Consider the following 17,073-nt stretch of genomic DNA (forward strand, 5'->3'; position numbering starts at 1 on the left):
CTTCAAATCTAGCACTGAAAAGTATGGGGTGGAAGGATTGGATACAGTGGGAAAGATGGGGACCACTGCTGAGTTAATGATGCGGAGGTCTTGCACTAGACTGTAAGATCCATTAGGTTTCCTAACAGCCAGGATGGGAGTGTTATAAGGTGAGTTGGCAGGGCGCAGGAAGCCTTTCTGTCTTAAATCCTGGATGATTGGTTGAAGTCCTATAAGGCTCCTTCGGGGAAGGGGATATTGGGCCTGGGCTGGGTAGGATGTTGTGTCCTTTATATGAAGGAGTACAGGTGAGCATTTAGCTACAGAGGGTGTATGAGTGTCCCAGACCTTGGGGTCAACCAGGGAGGGAGGGAGGGGATATGAGGACTCTGTTTGAGCTGTATATTCCTGTAGAGTCATAAGGAGAGGAATAGCAGAGGAGTCTTGGCTAAGGTGCATGGTGAGTGAGAAGGAAATACAGGCACCCAATTTGGTTAGGACGTCCCTTCCCAGAAGGGGAATGGGACATGAAGGAATTATTAAAAAGGAAAGAGTAAAGCCAATTTGTCCTATATGGCAGCTTATTGGAGGGGTTTGTAAGAGGTTATATGGTTTTCCCTCTACCCCGACAATTGAGGATTTGGCAGGGGAAGTGGGTCCCCCAAACTCCCGCAGCACTGAGAAGGTGGCTCCAGTGTCTATAAGGAAAGGGATCTGCCTGCTGCCACCGTAAGGGTCACCTGGGGCTCCTGAGTGGTGATAGTCATCGGGTGCAGAAGTCCCGGGCCCCTTCATTCATCCATTGCCAATCCCAGCAAGTCGCCGGAGGGAGGGGCCAAGGATGACCTGGCACTTCTCTGAGCACCAGGGCAATCCATTGCCCAATGTCCCAGTTGGTGGCATTTTGGACAAGGACTTGGGGGCTGCTGGGGGTTGGGGCAGGTTCATGCCCAGAGGCCCTCTTGCCCGCACTTGAGGCATGAGCTTGGAGGTCTTCTGGCAGCTTGGGCGCCCCTAGCAGTGGACAGTTGGGCAGGTCTAGCTGGCTGAAAGGCTTTGGCCAGCATTTGGTATTTTAATTTTTGTTTTTTTTCTTCCCTTCCATTATAAACCTTGAATGCCACTGCTAGAACCTGTGGCTGTGGGGTAAGGGGCCCCCTATCCAACTGCCTCAATTTAACCTTTATGTCAGGGTAACTTTGGGAAGAGTAATAAGTCATAAGTAGTTGCCGTCCCTCCTGGGTTTCAGGATCCTGGTTAGTGTACCTGAGCATGGCCTCTGTGAGGCTTAGAAATGCTGACGGGTTTTCATCTCTGTCCTGTATTACTTCCTGAAGTTTGTCATAGTTAATGGGTTTAATAGCAGCCTTTCGTAGACCTGCAAGGATGCAGGTTTGAAACCTATCCCGCTGTAGACACCCAGCCTCGGTATTATAGTTCCATAGGGGCTCCCTATCCGGTACTGCTTCAGCCCCAATGGGGTGGGTTGGGGTCGATTGATGAATCTCATCTGCATAATTGCGCGCCTGTTCCCAAACTCTCCTGCGCTCCTTAGGGGTTAGGGTGTTGGACATGATCATGTAAATGTCATGCCAGGTAAGGTTATAAGACTGGGTAAGGTACTGAAATTCCTTAATGAAGGTTGCAGAGTTGGAGGTGAAGGAGCCTAGCCGCTTCTCTATTTGAGACAGATCAGACAGTGAAAAGGGGACATGGACTGATTACTCCCTCTGCACCAGCCACCTCCCGTAAAGGAGCTAGGACATGTGCACGAGACCGCGTGGTGGGAGGACTTGGTGGGCTGAGTGAGGAGCAGGAGGAGAAACAGAATGAGGCAACGGAGCGGAATGAACAGGGGCTTCCGCAGTAGGAGGCCTGAAAGGAGATGATTCATCAGCTGGATCAAACTCAGAAGAGAAAGAAGGGTTAAAAGGGGGAGGAGAAGCCAAGAGAACATGTTCAGGTTTTTGAGGAGAGCAGAGATTAGGTTTAGCCTGAGAGAAAGGAAAAACACAAAGGGGAAAAGTCTCTTTCCATTCACCAGGTCGCCCACATATGTACTTAATTATAACTAGTATAATTATGCACATAATTATACCTAGTATAAAGCTAGAATTTAGGGTGTCATAAATAGACCATTCTGACTTACTATCTAAAGGACAGTTTAGCTCTAATGCAGGGAACAGGTGAAGGTGTTTGAGATTGTTTAATAAACATCTCAGGGGCAAGTTTGCCGGGGTGGAAGTCCTAGATCCCATGATGAAGACTGAGATCCGCCTAAGTTGGTGACCACGTGTTAGGCAATGAGAAGGTTAGTACACAGGTCTGGTCGTCACACAGTACCAGTGTCTACCAGGCATTAGCCGAGAGAGTTTGAGGACCTGGCCAGGATTTCGAGTGAGACGAAAAAATATAAGATGAGCCTCAAACCCTGAGAGAGAATCTCAGCACCATAAAATCAGGAATCCACCCAGCAATTAGGACAACTATAGGGACCAACTGTAACTTTGAAAGTCGTGGTTGGAGGCAACCCCACACCTCGGTAGTCTTGAGAGCCCTGGATATTCAACGGCTGCTTCTCAGATCAGCCGAGATGTGTTTAAGTGGTCTAGGGGACCTGCCTAAGGGGAACTCACCAATTTGGGGTCCGGTGTTGCATGCAGAAAACTGGGCATCCAGGTAAATAGAAGGTAAGCCTCTATCTGCGGGCGCTGGGGCTATTGGATGGGATTCCACTTGCTTAGTGGAAGGACCCATCCCGGGTTTCAGCACCAGATGTAAGGGGAAAAAATGCAGCTCAACTTGGGCAGCCACAGCGGTAGCCACCGCTGTGCGCTCCCGAGATGTAAGGCAGCTGCCGCTTGCTCACTTGGCTCAGTTGTGGCTCGCCAATAGCTCCCAGAAAAAACGCTCCGCAGACACGCAATCTCATCAAGAGACTTTATTTATGCGGACGATTAGCGTGTCAGCTCAGGGCAAAAAGAAGGGGCAAAAGAGAAAGATGGCGTGTGGCTTCTCCCAGATATTGGAATCTCGCGGGCTGGAAGGAACCAATAGCGGAGGAGAATTCTTGCAAGCTGACTGATGAACCAATAGCATATTAGGAGGTAACGTGGGAAGCAGGAAAATGGCGGCAGCGTAAGCTGGAAATTCCTGTAAACGTAAGAGGGGGCAGAGCGCAGACTTGACAGGTGGTGGGGAGGCCGAAAATTCCTGTAAGGGGAGAGGCGGGCGGCTTTATACATTACATAGAGTAGATCCTAAGAAAAGCAATTAGAAATCTGATCACTTTGATTTTTTTTTTTTTTTTGAAACAGCACGTTTGCTTTAATTTTATTAAGCAACTAACAAAGACATACAAAAGAGGTGGGGAGGGAACCCCAATGGCTTTCTGGGGAATAACAATTCAGTGCTGGAGACAGAAGCCTGGAGAGGGGTTTAATTCCCATGACACACAAAATCAATGGGCAGTGAACTCGCTGTCCACCGGCAACACAAGGACAAACTTAAAGGGGGACAAATTCCAAGGACTGAGCACCTCTGCTCGTCCGCTTTACCCAGGCCACAGGACCGGAGAGGAAATGAGAAAGCCGTGAGGGCTGCCCGTCAGCACAAGGCCGCCCGCACCTGCCAAGTGTTCATGGAAGCAGCTGTCAGCCTCCCCAGCGCAGGGTCCAGACGCATGGAGGCAGGGCTGGAGGCAGGGCTGGAGGCTGGGCTGGAGGCTGCTCTCCGCTGGGCACCGCAGGCGCCGGCCGGCCTCACTTGCCGCAGCTCTGCCACCCAGGCCCCGATGTCCGGTAGAAGGCGGTTTCTGTTCTTGGTGACGGTAATGAAGCATCAGTACCCAACTCTGGACAGAGGCCCCCGAGCACCAAAGTGAGGACATCGAATCCTGCCCCTCTTCCTCCCTGCCTGACTTCTTCTGTATAAAATCCATCCACAGGCACCGCAGAGGACTTTAAAACCTCACTGGCTTTCTGGATCAAGGTCGTTTTTCCAACCCCTGGTGGCCCGGTCAGGAACACGTGGCGCACCATGCCGCCGCCGCCTCACTTTGATTTTGATATTGCCATATAATCTGTCAAATTCTAATTATTAAATGCTTTTAATATTTCAGAGTCCTGTTCCATATGCATATATTACTGTCTTCGTAAACAATATGTAACCTGCCAAAACATTTTTTTCTCAATTTTAAGTAAATGTTAGAACAATGTTAAAAATTTCCCCCATGGCTGTATAAAACTGTGGGAACAAGGGCCTTTTGTCAAGATGCTTTTGGGTAATTGTGTGAGAACAGCCAGTATTCGCTCTAAACAAGACAGGTTTGTGGATTAAAAAATATTTAGCAAAGTGCAGGAAAACCCCATCTTGCTGAATCTTTTGGAAAGCAACTTGTTTCATTTTGGGTGGTGAGGATGTAATGAATTGAGCTACCAGGAACTGTGTAAATACTTTAACTTATATTATGACTGCTATTTGTTCAGTGATGTTAAAGGTTTGAAAAATTTCAAGCATACACGGAAGAAGAATAGTACAATTAGCCCAGTCCATATTCCTGTCCTAAGATTCAAGAATTAGAATAAGACTTTTCCTTAAGGACTGAGTAACCACGGAATCCACAGTGAAGATCTCTCCAGAGTCACAAGTACTGAGATTTAAATCGTGTGATGCGAGTATTTTTTCTTAAGTAATTCAGTTTTTAACACTGCTCTGCTAACCCGTTTTCTGTCAGTTTGCTGCTTCAAGAGAAAGTGCCGAGGCTTCTCCACTGCATAGGAAGCTTTCTGAGTGATCTTTTCGACTGTCACCCTTTCCTGGTCAGGCTCTTAGAGTATCTTCTATGGATTTAGTGAAGAGGTTCCCAGGGGTTCTCCTCTCAGTTTTAGTTTACTTTTTCACAGATCTCATAGGTTGACATAAAGATCAGCGAAGGCCCTCTCTGAGTTCAGAGTTTAGAGAAGCTGTTTGGTAAGACAAAGGGAATCAGCCCCGCACAGTCTGGAGCCACGTTGAACTTGAGAGGCTTAATAAAGAAGCACAGCTCTTTATTCTTTCACTCTTGTGTGCTTCATGGGAAGCAGGAGTGAGCCAGCTGTGAACTCCTGAGTGTCCATGGCAGGATAGATTCCTGGTTGAACTGTTAGGTTTAACTTCCCCAGTTTTACCAGTGTTTTTAACATGAATGGGCGCTGGATTTTATCAAAGTCTTTTCCTGCATCTATTGAGATGATTATATTATTCTTGTCCTTATTTCTATATAAGTGGTGAATTGCATTGATTGACTTGCCTATATGTTGAACTAACCTTGCATCCCTGGGATGAAACCCACTTGATCATGGTGTAGTATCTTCTGTGTGTGTGTGTGTGTGTGTGTGTGTGTGTGTGTTACCAGGAATTAAACCTAGGGGCACATAATCACTGAGCCACATCCCCAGCCCTTTTTATTTTTTATTTTGAGACAGGGTCTCACTAAGTTGCTGAAGCTGCCTTGAACTTGAAATCCTTCTGCCTCAGCCTCCCAAACTGCTGGGATTGAATGTGTTTTTGAATGTAATTTGTTATCAAATTAGGGATTTTTACAACTATGTTCATCAGGGATATTGGTCTATAGTATTCCTTCCTTGATATATCTTTGTCTGGTTTTGGTATCAGTTATACTGGTTTTATAGAATGTATTTGGGAGTGTTCCCTCCATTTGAGTTTAATTGAATAATTTGAGGAAGACTGGTGATAGTTCATTTGAGGAAGACTGGTGATAGTTCTTTGAAGATCTGGTAGAACTTAACTGAGAGTCTATCTGGTCCTGGACTTTTCTCTGTTGGAAGGCTTTATCTTATTTTATTTTTGTTTCTTTAAAATGTCTATTTACTTAGAATGTGTTGGAAGGCTTTTAATTGTGTTCAATTTCATTACTTGATATGGTCTATTTAAGTTTTCTACGTCTTCCTGGTTCAATGTGGGCAGGTCATATGTGTTTAGAAATTTCTGCCATCTTCTCTCTCATTCTGCTCAGTCTTTTAATGCTATTAGGCGCCTGGAAGCAGAACACCACAGGACTCTCGGGTCTGTGGCTCTGACTGCCGGTGGTCCAAACAGTTGATCTGGTGCTTATGTCCAGACTGGCCACTTGCAGTTCAGGTTTCATCTAGAAAGTCTCTAATTCTCTGGACAGGTTTGCAAGTAGTAGTCTTTGTCCCAGAGGTCAGCCAAGTGTTAGGAAAGGCTAGCAGTTCACTCTCAGGGTCCAGGGTCTTAGCTTTCGTAGCAGGGGCACACTGCTCACAGAAGTGGAGCTGGATGGTGTTATGAGGTCTTTCTTTGAGCACCGAGTGCCGTTGAGTGGCCTGGTGAATGGGCAGCCACAGGCTGCGTGGATTTTGTGGTTTCATAGTACAAGAGCAGGAGAGATTTATTGTCCATCGTGATGATTACTTTGCACGTTTTGCACTTGTTTCTCTGTAAGGAGAGGGTGTGTATAACCTCCAGCTGCCATGAGGTCACGTGTGGCATTTGCTCTTGGTGGCACCTCTGGCTGGCCCTGATGGGGACTGCAGAGAGAGCAAGGCCGTGAGTCAGGTGGAGGACATGTGAGTTTGACCCCAGCAGGTGCCTCTGCACACCCGGTTCGTGCTCAGATCAGTGTTCCTCCTCCAGCACTTCCACCTGTTCCTTTCCTAAGATGTGTCCTTAGCCTGCTCCTTCTCCAGGTCCCACCTCAGTGCAGACCCTCAGGTGTCCGCCTGGCTTATGGCAAAGTCAGCCTAGGGGTCTGTCTGCTCGTTTTTCTCCAGGCTGGTAGGTCTGCTTCAGAACACAGGTTACAGCCTGGTGAGTTGTGGTCTCCTCGTTCCTCTGCTTGGAGCACCTGGCTGACCTCTTGCCCCTGGGATGATGCCCAGGCTTCACCTGGATATAGCTGCTCTTCCACCTTTAAGACCATGCCCTGCAGCCACTGGGTCCTTGAGACCTCAGGCTTCTCTGTCCCCATCCGTGCTTCCTGAGGGCGGAGGTACCCCCTCAACCACGTGATGTGGGCCTGCCCCAGTTGGCCCTTTTGGACGCTTCCTTCATTGCTCTAAGGCAGAACATCGGCTGCTCCCCTTCCAGAGCAGTCCACATCTGTCAGCATCTGTCACCGCACTTACATTGCTTGCCTTGCAGTTACTCACCTGCTCCCAAACTCATTTGCAGACTGCGCGTCCTTTGGGTCCTGTCCGCACCTGTAGCGGCTTACAGAGCCCTGAATGCTCCATCCCGCGCATTACGTGTAATTGCTTGCCTTTCGGGCAGCAGGCCTCGTTCTAGGTCGTTGGTGCTTATTAGGGAAACGGCTCTTGTCATCCAGCCTTGTCGGGGGCAGGTAGGGGAGGCGGAGGCAGTTTGTACCTGGCAGGCAGGTCAACAGGGCAGAAGCCACTGGGATGTGAAGGTAAAGACTGCTTGAGGTTGCTCTGCAGCGACACCAGGTATGAGCTGTGTGACCTCGGCAAGTTCCTCTTCCTGGACCTTTTCCCTCACTTGTGATGTGAGGGGAATCTCATCTGCTAAGGTGGTTACAGCCACACCGGCACCGACTCAGACTCCCTGAGCCTCAGAGCTGAGCAGTCTTTGGTTTTAGAGGTCGCAGCCGACCAGTGCTGGCACACGGGTTCTTCAGGGAACAGCAGTCACTGGCGCTGCCAGCTCTGGGCCTCTGTCTCCCCGGCAGATGGCTTTTGCTTTGCATCACCCTGCACAGGCTGTGCCGCAGTGACGGCAGCTGACAGGCTGGTTGCCCATGGGCTTCCTGACTGAGACCTGGCCTGGTCTGCAGGGCCTGCCCGGTGAGCTGGTCCTTGTTTCCTGCCCTGGGAGTGTGTGCCGGGGCCTTCTGGACGACCGAGCGTACAGCCCGTGGACTAAGCTTCAGGGAGATGAGCGGGTCCCCAGGCTGTGCCAGCACCATGGGAGCTAGGTGGGCGGGTGGGGCCGGGTGGTCCAGCGAGGGCAGAGGAAGCAGGGATGCCCAGGGGACGGCGGGATTTCCTACCACCGGGGGAAGCGGCATCCTGTGGCTTGCTGCTCCTGTGTCTCCCAGGGCTGTGACAGGCCAGCTAATCAGGAGGCTCAGCGAGCCTGAGAGCTGGTGCCTGGTGTATGCTGCACGCACGCCTGTTCCCGGGGACCGTCCAGGGTGTGCCTCAAAGTCCACCTGCCCCAGCACTCGGTGCTTTCAGACCTGGAGGTTGGCAGGAGCCGAGTTTGTTCCCCTGGAGGCTCCAAAGTGCCACTGGGGCACCAGGGCATGGGGTGCTGCATGTCAGTGCCAGTCAGGACTCCTGTGATGGACAGGATCCGCCATTGGTACCCAAAAGAACCTAGCAGAGAGTGGGACCAGAGTTCACAGTCGATGCCGAGTGAACAAAACGAGGCTGGGGTGCTGAGAATGAGCGGCAGAGAAGGACCGTAGCTCAGTCCCACGGTGCAGGCAGGGACACCTGGCCAGTAATTAAAGCCATCTCCTTGGCCTTGTAGATCAGAACCAGTGTTAAGGTTTACCTGAGGCTCTTTGCCTGACAAAGGTCCAACATTCCCAGATCTCCAGCTCTTCTTTCCACCCAGCGAGGCATGAAGCCACTTGCTGATGAAGTTCCTATTGTAATTTGTTCCTTTTCTTTTTCCTCCTTTACCCCAGAGTTATCCCACTTCAATGTAAATATATATTTGCAGCCAGATGCTGGTGCGGGGTGAGATCAGTTTTTCTGTATCAGCACTTTCGTCACTCCAGGAACCTCGTGGCTTCCTGGGACACACTGCAGCGAGATGGCGAGCGCAGGCCCATGGAGCTCACGGAGCGTGCTTTGGTTCACTTGTGAGCAAAGTGCAAGATGCTTTCTGATGCCCCTCCATCACTCAGCTATGTGTCCAGAGTACACCCCTCCACCTGTCTCCATGTTTGTTTAAATGTCAATCTGCTTCTTACCTTTGTCACTGGGAATGAAAGGCACGGGAGCACACTAGAGTTTTCATAACTTCAGCCTAAACGAGTTGAGGGCGGGAGAAAACACTGTTGGCCTTGAGGGTATTTGAGGCTTATCTCTCTACAGGTCTCTGGAGCATGAGACGTGACAAGGACCCAGGAGGCCAGTTTCCACTTACATGATCCTGTAGGGCAGCCGCTGACTAATGCTGGAGCAGTGTGGGCACCCGCCCTGGGACTCCCGCCTGGGTGCACCTCCCGCCACGTCAGAAGGAGCCTGCCCAGACAGGCCGATTGTCAGGCTTGGCCTGCTCCTGCCCCTCTTAGAGCAAGTGCCTGGTCCCTTAGTTGGTCTTGTCTTGGCTCACTGCAGTGTCCCCACCAAGTTGGTTTTAAATGAGACACCAACCTGCTTCCTCCTTAGAAAGCAAGCCCAGAGTCAGCAGAGAGCACAGCTGGTCACGGTCTTCCTCCTCCAGACTGGTGTGGCAGGCTGACCCTAGGGCTGGTTTTTCAATCTTAGAGGTCATTTTGGAAAGCAGAGTTTAACTTTTTAGCTGTATGAAGAAAAGACAAATTTTACTGCCTTCCGAAGTCAATCGATTTATTTATCTAGCCAGCCACCGAATACCCGCTCTGTGCTTCAGTCATCTGAGGCCGACAGAAGAGAGTCGTAACATGAATTTCAGATACTTTGATTCTGCTTTATGTTTTAATCAATTTCTCCACAGCAATGAGTTGAGCAATTTTTTAAACTTATGCAGCGTTTTGGTGAGGCCTCCTGGGACCTCATGGTAGGTCTGGAGGAGAAAGATGAGCCTTTAATATAAGGACCAGTGTAAGGAAAAAAAAATGCTCAGCTTGGGACCCGCAGCGATTCCAGCCGCCGCTGCATACTCCCGCTGAACGGCAACCCGCTCGCTCGTCTCAGTTGCGGCTCGCCAATAGCTCCCAGAAAAATGCACCACGGACACGAGGCCTCACGCAAGAGACTTTATTATGCGGACAACTAACACGTCTGCTCCACGGTGGAAAGAAAGGAAAAAAGAGAAAGATGGCGTGTAGCTTCTCCCAGATATTGGAATCTTGCGGGCTGGGAGGAACCAATAGCGGAGGAGAATACTTGCAAGCTGACTGGTGAACCAATAGCTATCTAGCATGTTAGGACGTAAAGTGGGAAGCAGGAAAATGGCAGCAGTGTAAGCCGGAAATTCCTGTAAAGTAAGAGGTGGGCAGAGCTCAGATTGACAGGTGGTTGGGAGGCGGGGTATCAGCTTTATATTACAACCAGGGTTAAGAAACTAGCCTGGTTTAGGATGGTCCCCAAGCTCCACATGTCCATGAATCCAAGCCACAGTATAGGAGGTGGTCTCAGGCCAAAATGGCTCCCTAAGCGGGAGAATATAAGATCCTCTAGTAGAGCTGCAAAGAGGCAGTGTAGTTCAGTGGTTAGAAGCAGACTGACGGTGTGCAGTGGTACACACCTACATCCACTTGGGAGTCAAGACAAGAGCTGGGGTAGATGAACCCCTGTACACACGTTGGGAGTAGTGAATGAATCAGGGGGCTTTGAACTGCCCAAAGAGGCAATACCTCCCTTGGGAATTTCTCAGTGCAAAGGTGCTGATTGAAGATTGCCCAATTGATATGGGGACTCCCTGTTCAAAGGGGGATTCTGTGCCAGCCCCAGAATTTACTAGTTCATAACCTTGGGTTCAAGCGCCTGCTATCTGGAGTTAGAGAATCATAGGCACAAGCTGATAGGCCCTATTTTGGCTGCTTCACCCTCAGCTTTGGCTCTGTGTATCTTGAAGAAGCTTTCTCACAATGAACCCTTCTGATGTTTAAACCTATGTGACGAGTGTGCCGAGCTTGCGCGCAGTCAGTCTTCCTCCACCGGAGGCAGGCTGAATCACCCAGCCCTGGTTGCTTCTCCACTTTTGTGTCTGTTTGTCTTTTCATAATCCCCTCATCGACCAGTTTGTGAAGCCCTGAATAGGCTGTCACGCAGGACGACACACACAGGTGCAGCTGAGGGGTGTCACTGCCCTGGCCCTGCCTGCACACCTGCTCGGACCCCACTGTCCGCATACACACACGCCTGTAGTCGTTCTGGTCTCTTTCCATATCTCCCCACTTAACGCGATTTGAAGTAAGATCACCTTTGAATACATATGTTGTATATGACGCTCACTAAACACCTCGAGCGGTTTAGTGTCTCAGCACTGTGGCTCTTAGCAAGGGACAGGGCGGTTTGCTCCATGAAAGGAAACCCGGCTCCAAAGCGTCCTCCACCTGACTGTAACCCACCCACTCCTCATTCTGCCCGGGTGCACTCCCCGCCCCATCAGGTTTCCAGGGGGGTGTCCCTTCTCCTCCAGGTGCAAGTACTCACAGTCTGGGAACCTGAGACAGCAGCACATTGGTTAAGTGAATTAAAGCACATTAACTTTGATGTTTTAAAAAACTATAATCCCAAGACAATATTTTTTCCATATAAAATATTGTGTACTAAATGAACCTATATCTATAAAAATGTACATGTGGAAAAATTTTATAAGATTGTTCACTAAAATGTTATTGGTGAGTGTCTCAGAATGATGGAATTAGAGGGCAATGTAGTTTTCTCCATTTTTGTTTGTATTTTCTATATTTTCCACAACACAGGCTGCTTTTTTTTTCTGAAAACAGTTCTTTTCAAAAGTAGATGCTCCTCTAGAGGCATGCCTAACAGTACTTTAACTGCACGCTAGTTTGCTTATCCACAGCTTAAGGAGCAGGAGGAGACTTTAGATGGAGTGAATGGGTTAACAATGGTCTGGGGGCCTGGCAGCTGTGGGAGAGCTTTCTGATTCATGGCAAGGAAGTGAGAAAGTCCCACAGCCCAGGGAGTGAAAAGCCCAGCAGGAACCCACAGCCTTGTGTTTGACCCAATGCTTTTGTTGACCAGGGGTTTTAGCACAGACTTCTAACATGGGGTCACTGTTGCTAATTAGTATCTGGCTAATAGTTGCCCTGAACAGCTGCTCTGGTTTGGTGAGTGTCCCCAAAGGGCTGTATGCTAAAGGCTTGGCCACCGGTCTGCAAACCTTTAAGAGGCAGGGCCTGATGGAGGAAGCTGGGGGTTTCCGGGGGTTGGCCCTTGAGGGGCATACTGGGACCTGGACCTACTTTCCTCCTTCATTTCTTGGCAGCCATGAGGCCAGCCGCTTTCCCCTCTGTGGGCTCTGCGGGGATGTGCTGCCCCACCTACCATGGACTGAGGCCTCCCGCACTCAGCTGAAATCAGGCTGTCTGCCCTTTATCTCAGGTGTGCACAAATAGGAGGTTTATTTAGAGAAACACATACTGGTTTACCGTTGAGCTAAATCAACCTAAGCCCAGAGCAAGCTCATTTTCTAACTTACATGTCTAATTTTGTTGTCAGATAAAAGTTAAAGGGAAACTGGGGTATAGCTCAGTGGTAGAGTGCTTGCCTAGCATGTGCAAAGTCCTGGGTTTCACATCCAGTACAGGAAGGGAGGGAGGGAGGGAGGAAGGGAGGAAGGAATAAGGAAGGAAGGAAGAAAAGAAGGAAGGAAGGCAAGTGAAAGAGGAAATGCCTTAGTTTCCTCAGAAGGAAGGAAAGGAAGTAAGGGAGGGAAAGAGGGAGGGAGGGAGGGAGGAAAGTGAAAGAGGAAATGCTTTAGTTTTTCAGAAGGAAAGGAAGGAAGGGAGGGAGGGAGAGAGGGAGGGAGAGAGGGAGGGAGGGAGGGAGGAAGGAAGGAAGGAAGGAAGGAAGGAAGGAAGGAAGGAAGGAAGGAAGGAAGGAAGGAAGGAAGGAAGGAAGGAAGGAAGACAAGTGAAAGAGGAAATGCCTTAGTTTCCTCTTCTGGCCAACTCCTAACTCATTCAGGGTTTGTGTTTCCGATGAGATTTAAAGTCAGCATTTGAATGAATATTTTAAAATGTTGCTCTGTTTCATAAATTTCCACTGTGTGCTTGTTAAGAACAAGTATCAACTCTGGTTGACAATGATGAAATGAATACTTGAAAAGAGCTTGTGGGGGGGATTTTGAATGTTCCCAACACCAAGGATGACGAATGGTGATGGATGTGTCGGTCACCCTGTCTGATCATTCCACACTGTATGTGTACTGACAGTGTCTACTGTGCCCCCTAAGTCCGTGCAGTTGCTGTGTGTTAATAAAAATGAAATTTTTTTTTAAAAAAAGAACAAGTGCTAGGAAACTTGCAGCCGGTGAAGATGGCACTGGCAGGAAGTTCAGCACTCATCTCGCCTCCGCCGTGCTCTGCAGGGCAGTGGGTGTGGTGGAGAAGCAGCCCAGGGAGGCAGGGGAGCCGAAGGTGGTGGAGGAGAGGAAGCGGCTGAGCAGCTGTGCCAGGAGGAAGATGCTGGCCCCTGACAGTGGCTTCCCCTCGTGCAGCACCCTCAACAGCTCCGAGGAGCAGGTGACATCGTTCTCCGTTTGCAGATGAGAAACAGGCAGTGGGTGCGAAGTCCTAGAACAGAGCCGGGCTGCAGGAAGAGCTGTGTGGAAGCCAAGGCCAGGACCGCGTTGTCCCTGACCCCACCTGACCTGTGCCTTGAAACCAAGCTTCGAACCCCTGGCCTGCAGGGAGGCACGGATGGTGAATAAGGTGTTTCCCAGGCTGCTGTTAAATTCAGACCCTCAGCAGTTGCTTGACCCCTGGGCACTGCACATTTTTATGAATACAGTCTTAACATTCCCAGGTTGGTGACCGGGTCTACCTGTCCCACGTCCGATCTTTACCTTGGCTTAATGTACACGGGCCCAGGACCACGGGCAAAAAATGTAACGTGTGTCTTATTCAAAGTGTTCTGTAACTGTATCCTAGAAGTGAGGCAAGAGTAGTATTCTATGAATTTTAACTTTTGGTTCTTAATATCTGCAAAACCATTTTCTCCAGTCTACAAAGCAAAAATTTTTTTTTCAATGAAAATTGGAAAAAATAGAGGATGTGGAGAAAGTTTCTGCTCCTATATTTTAAGTAGAAAGTCTTTTTAAAAAATATTTTTAATTGTAGATGGACATAGTACCTTTATTTTATTTATTTATTTGATTTTTATGTGATGCTGAGGATCGAACCCAGGGCCTCACGCACGCTGGGCAAGTGTTTCACCACTGAGCTGGCACCCTAGCCCCTTAAGTAGAAATTCTCAAACTTGGCAAGTTTACCCATATTTTTCAACTTTCAAACATTGAGATGCTTTGTTTTAGAAAACATATTGACGAGTGTATTAGTGACACTGTGCCCGTTGAACCTGGAGGTTTTGCTAGTCTCTCTTTCTCCCTCATTGCTCCTTCCTGTTTCTCTTCCGTGGACTGCCTTCCCGGCACTCCTCTGAGAAACGTCGTCTACCTTGAAAGTTACCACCACATGTTTATTGGAAAGTGTATTTCTTGGTCTCAGTTCTCTTCAGAGAGGAAAACTGTTTCTCAAGTCGATTTTGATTTTGCACCTGCTTCCTTAAGTTTATGTAATGGTTCATGGACATATCGTCCCTGCCTGACATAAGGATGATCATGGAAGAATGTTTTCAATAGAGGATAAGAAAAAACCTTATTCACCCAGAGGTGAGTGGGCAAATAAAACAGGGTCAGTGTATAACCCCATGTAGCTATTTAAAAGAAGAAAAAGGTTCTGCTGATATCAAAAACACATATAGCATAATTACTTATATTTAAAAAAACTCATCAAAGCATAGAAAACTATCCACTTCACAGGAGTGAGCTCTTTGGGGTGAGTGAGTGACTGGGGAGGGGTACCCGGCCTCAGTACTGACTTGTATTTTGTATGCGAGAAACTGTCCTGTGAGTAAGTTAGACTGAGGAGGGTGGGGGCCTGTTCAGCATCCCGGTTGGACCTATTTAACTGAAACCTAAATTATGAAGTGACAGGAAGTGAATGATACACAGAAAACAAAAAGTTCAATACCAGAAGTTCAGTACTTGAGTTCTGGTTTTGTCACTTCTTGTGCTCCTGACAAGAACTTAAATATTTGGTGGTTCACTTGGTGGTCAGTTTTCTTAAAAGGCTCTTTCTTGGAGGAAATGTTCTCAAGGAAATCATAGAAGTGGATATTTCTTTCCTTCCATCAGCCCTGTTTCTTTGAATTCAAGGCACAGGGCAATTTGCAATAAAAATAAATAAGAAGGTTTATCCTGTGAGAAAAGCTTGTGTGGCGGTGCTGGTCCAGGGGTGAGCTTGCAGCAGAGAAGGGCCATGTGCCCTTCCTTCCTGTTTACTTATCCCTGCGTCTCCTTCCAGTGGGACTGAGCTCTGCAGGCCTATGTTTCCTCCCATTTTTGTTTATCAAGGAACTCTTTCCATTAGGCACACTACTCAGCCAGATAGAGTGACCTTCACCCTGAGGAGCCCTGTCCTGATGCCCCTGCGCCTCCAGGCCCAGCACCCCTGACCTGGGTTCTGGGGTAGTGGTTTTGTTCAGGCTGTTTTCTGAGACAGAAGCAGAGGAAACTCCCCTCTACACAGAGGGAGGGATAACTTTGGTGCATTGAAGCTTGTTAATCTGACTTGGTGAGGGTTAATTTGCTAATGTTCCCAGGATTATTAAATTTCTTGTCTGGTGTGAAATGGAGACTTGTGGGAACAGCTGTCCCTGCTCATTGTTCTCACCTTGGTGATCAGACAGGTGTCTGCTCGAGAAGGACACTCAATAAACATTCCTTCAGGTAGGGATGAGTGGGGATTGATGTCCAAGGCCTGCAGGTCTTTCAAGGGGGCAGACTTCAGGAATCCGTCTCTAGATTCTCTAAGTACACCCCGCAGCACCCCGCAAAGAACTAGAAGCTTATAAGGAGGATCTAATCAAGTTGAGTTTCTCAAACAAGTAATTTGCCTGCAAATTGAAAATGTATACTTGTTTCACATCAGCGGATCTCAAACTTTTTGGTCTTAGGGTCAATTTTCAACTCTTAAATTTACCCAGGGTGTGGGCACAGGGGTGCATGCTATAACCCCAGATACTTGGAGCCTGAGGCAGGAGGATCACAAGTTTGAGAACAGCCATGTTCGTGATTTCAAGTTTGATAGTTAATGTTTCAAAATAAAAAGAGAAAAAAATAAGAGCTGAGAATATAGCTTGTTGTTAGAGCAGCCCTGGGTTCTATCCCAAAAAAGAAATTATAAAGGACTCCAAAGAGATATTGTTTATGTGGATTATATCCAGCAATATTTATTCTATTGTTAATAAAAATTGAGAAGTCATGAAAACATTTACCTATTAATTCATTAAACATAATAAACTCATTATATATTAACAAAAGTAACATTTTTATTAGAAACAACATTTTCTAGGGCTGGAGTTGTGACTCAATGGTAGAGAGCTTGCCTGGCATGTGTGAGGCACTGGGTTTGATACTCACCACATATAAATAAATAAAACAGAAGATCCATTGACGACTAAAAATTTTTTTAAAAACCCAATATTTTCCAAAATGAAAAGAAATTTAACAAGAAGAGTGGATTTCATATGTTATTGATTGATTGTATTTCTTATGTGAAGTGTCTGTCCAGTTCCTTAGCCCATTTATTGACTGAGTGTTTTTTTTTTTTTTTTTTTTTGGTGTTAAGTTTTTTGAGTTCTTTATATATCCTGGAGATGAGTGTTCTATCTGAGATGTGTTAAAGATTTTTCCCTATTCTGTGTGCTCTCTCTTCACATTATTGATTGTTTCCTTTGCTGAGAAGAAGCATTTTAGTTTGAATTCCTCCAATTTATTGATTCTTGATTTAACTTCTTGTGCTTTAGGAGTCTTGTTAAGGAAGTCAGTTCCTAAGTCAACATGGTGGAAATTTGGACCTACTTTTTCTTCTACTAGAGGCAGGGTCTCTGTTCTAGTGCCTAAAGTCTTTGATCCACTTTGAGCTAATTTTTGTGCAAGGTGAGAGATAGAGGTTTAATTTCATTTTGTTACATATGAATTTCCAGTTTTCCTAGTACCATTTGTTGAATAGACTATCTTTTCTCCAATGTATGTTTTTGGCACCTTTGTCTAGTATGAGATAACTGTATTTATGTGGATTTGTCTCTGTGACTTCTATTTTGTACATTGGTCTACATGTCTATTTTGGTGCCAATACCA

This window comes from Sciurus carolinensis, chromosome 9, assembly GCF_902686445.1.
Source record: "Sciurus carolinensis chromosome 9, mSciCar1.2, whole genome shotgun sequence".
Lineage (NCBI taxonomy): Eukaryota > Metazoa > Chordata > Mammalia > Rodentia > Sciuridae > Sciurus > Sciurus carolinensis.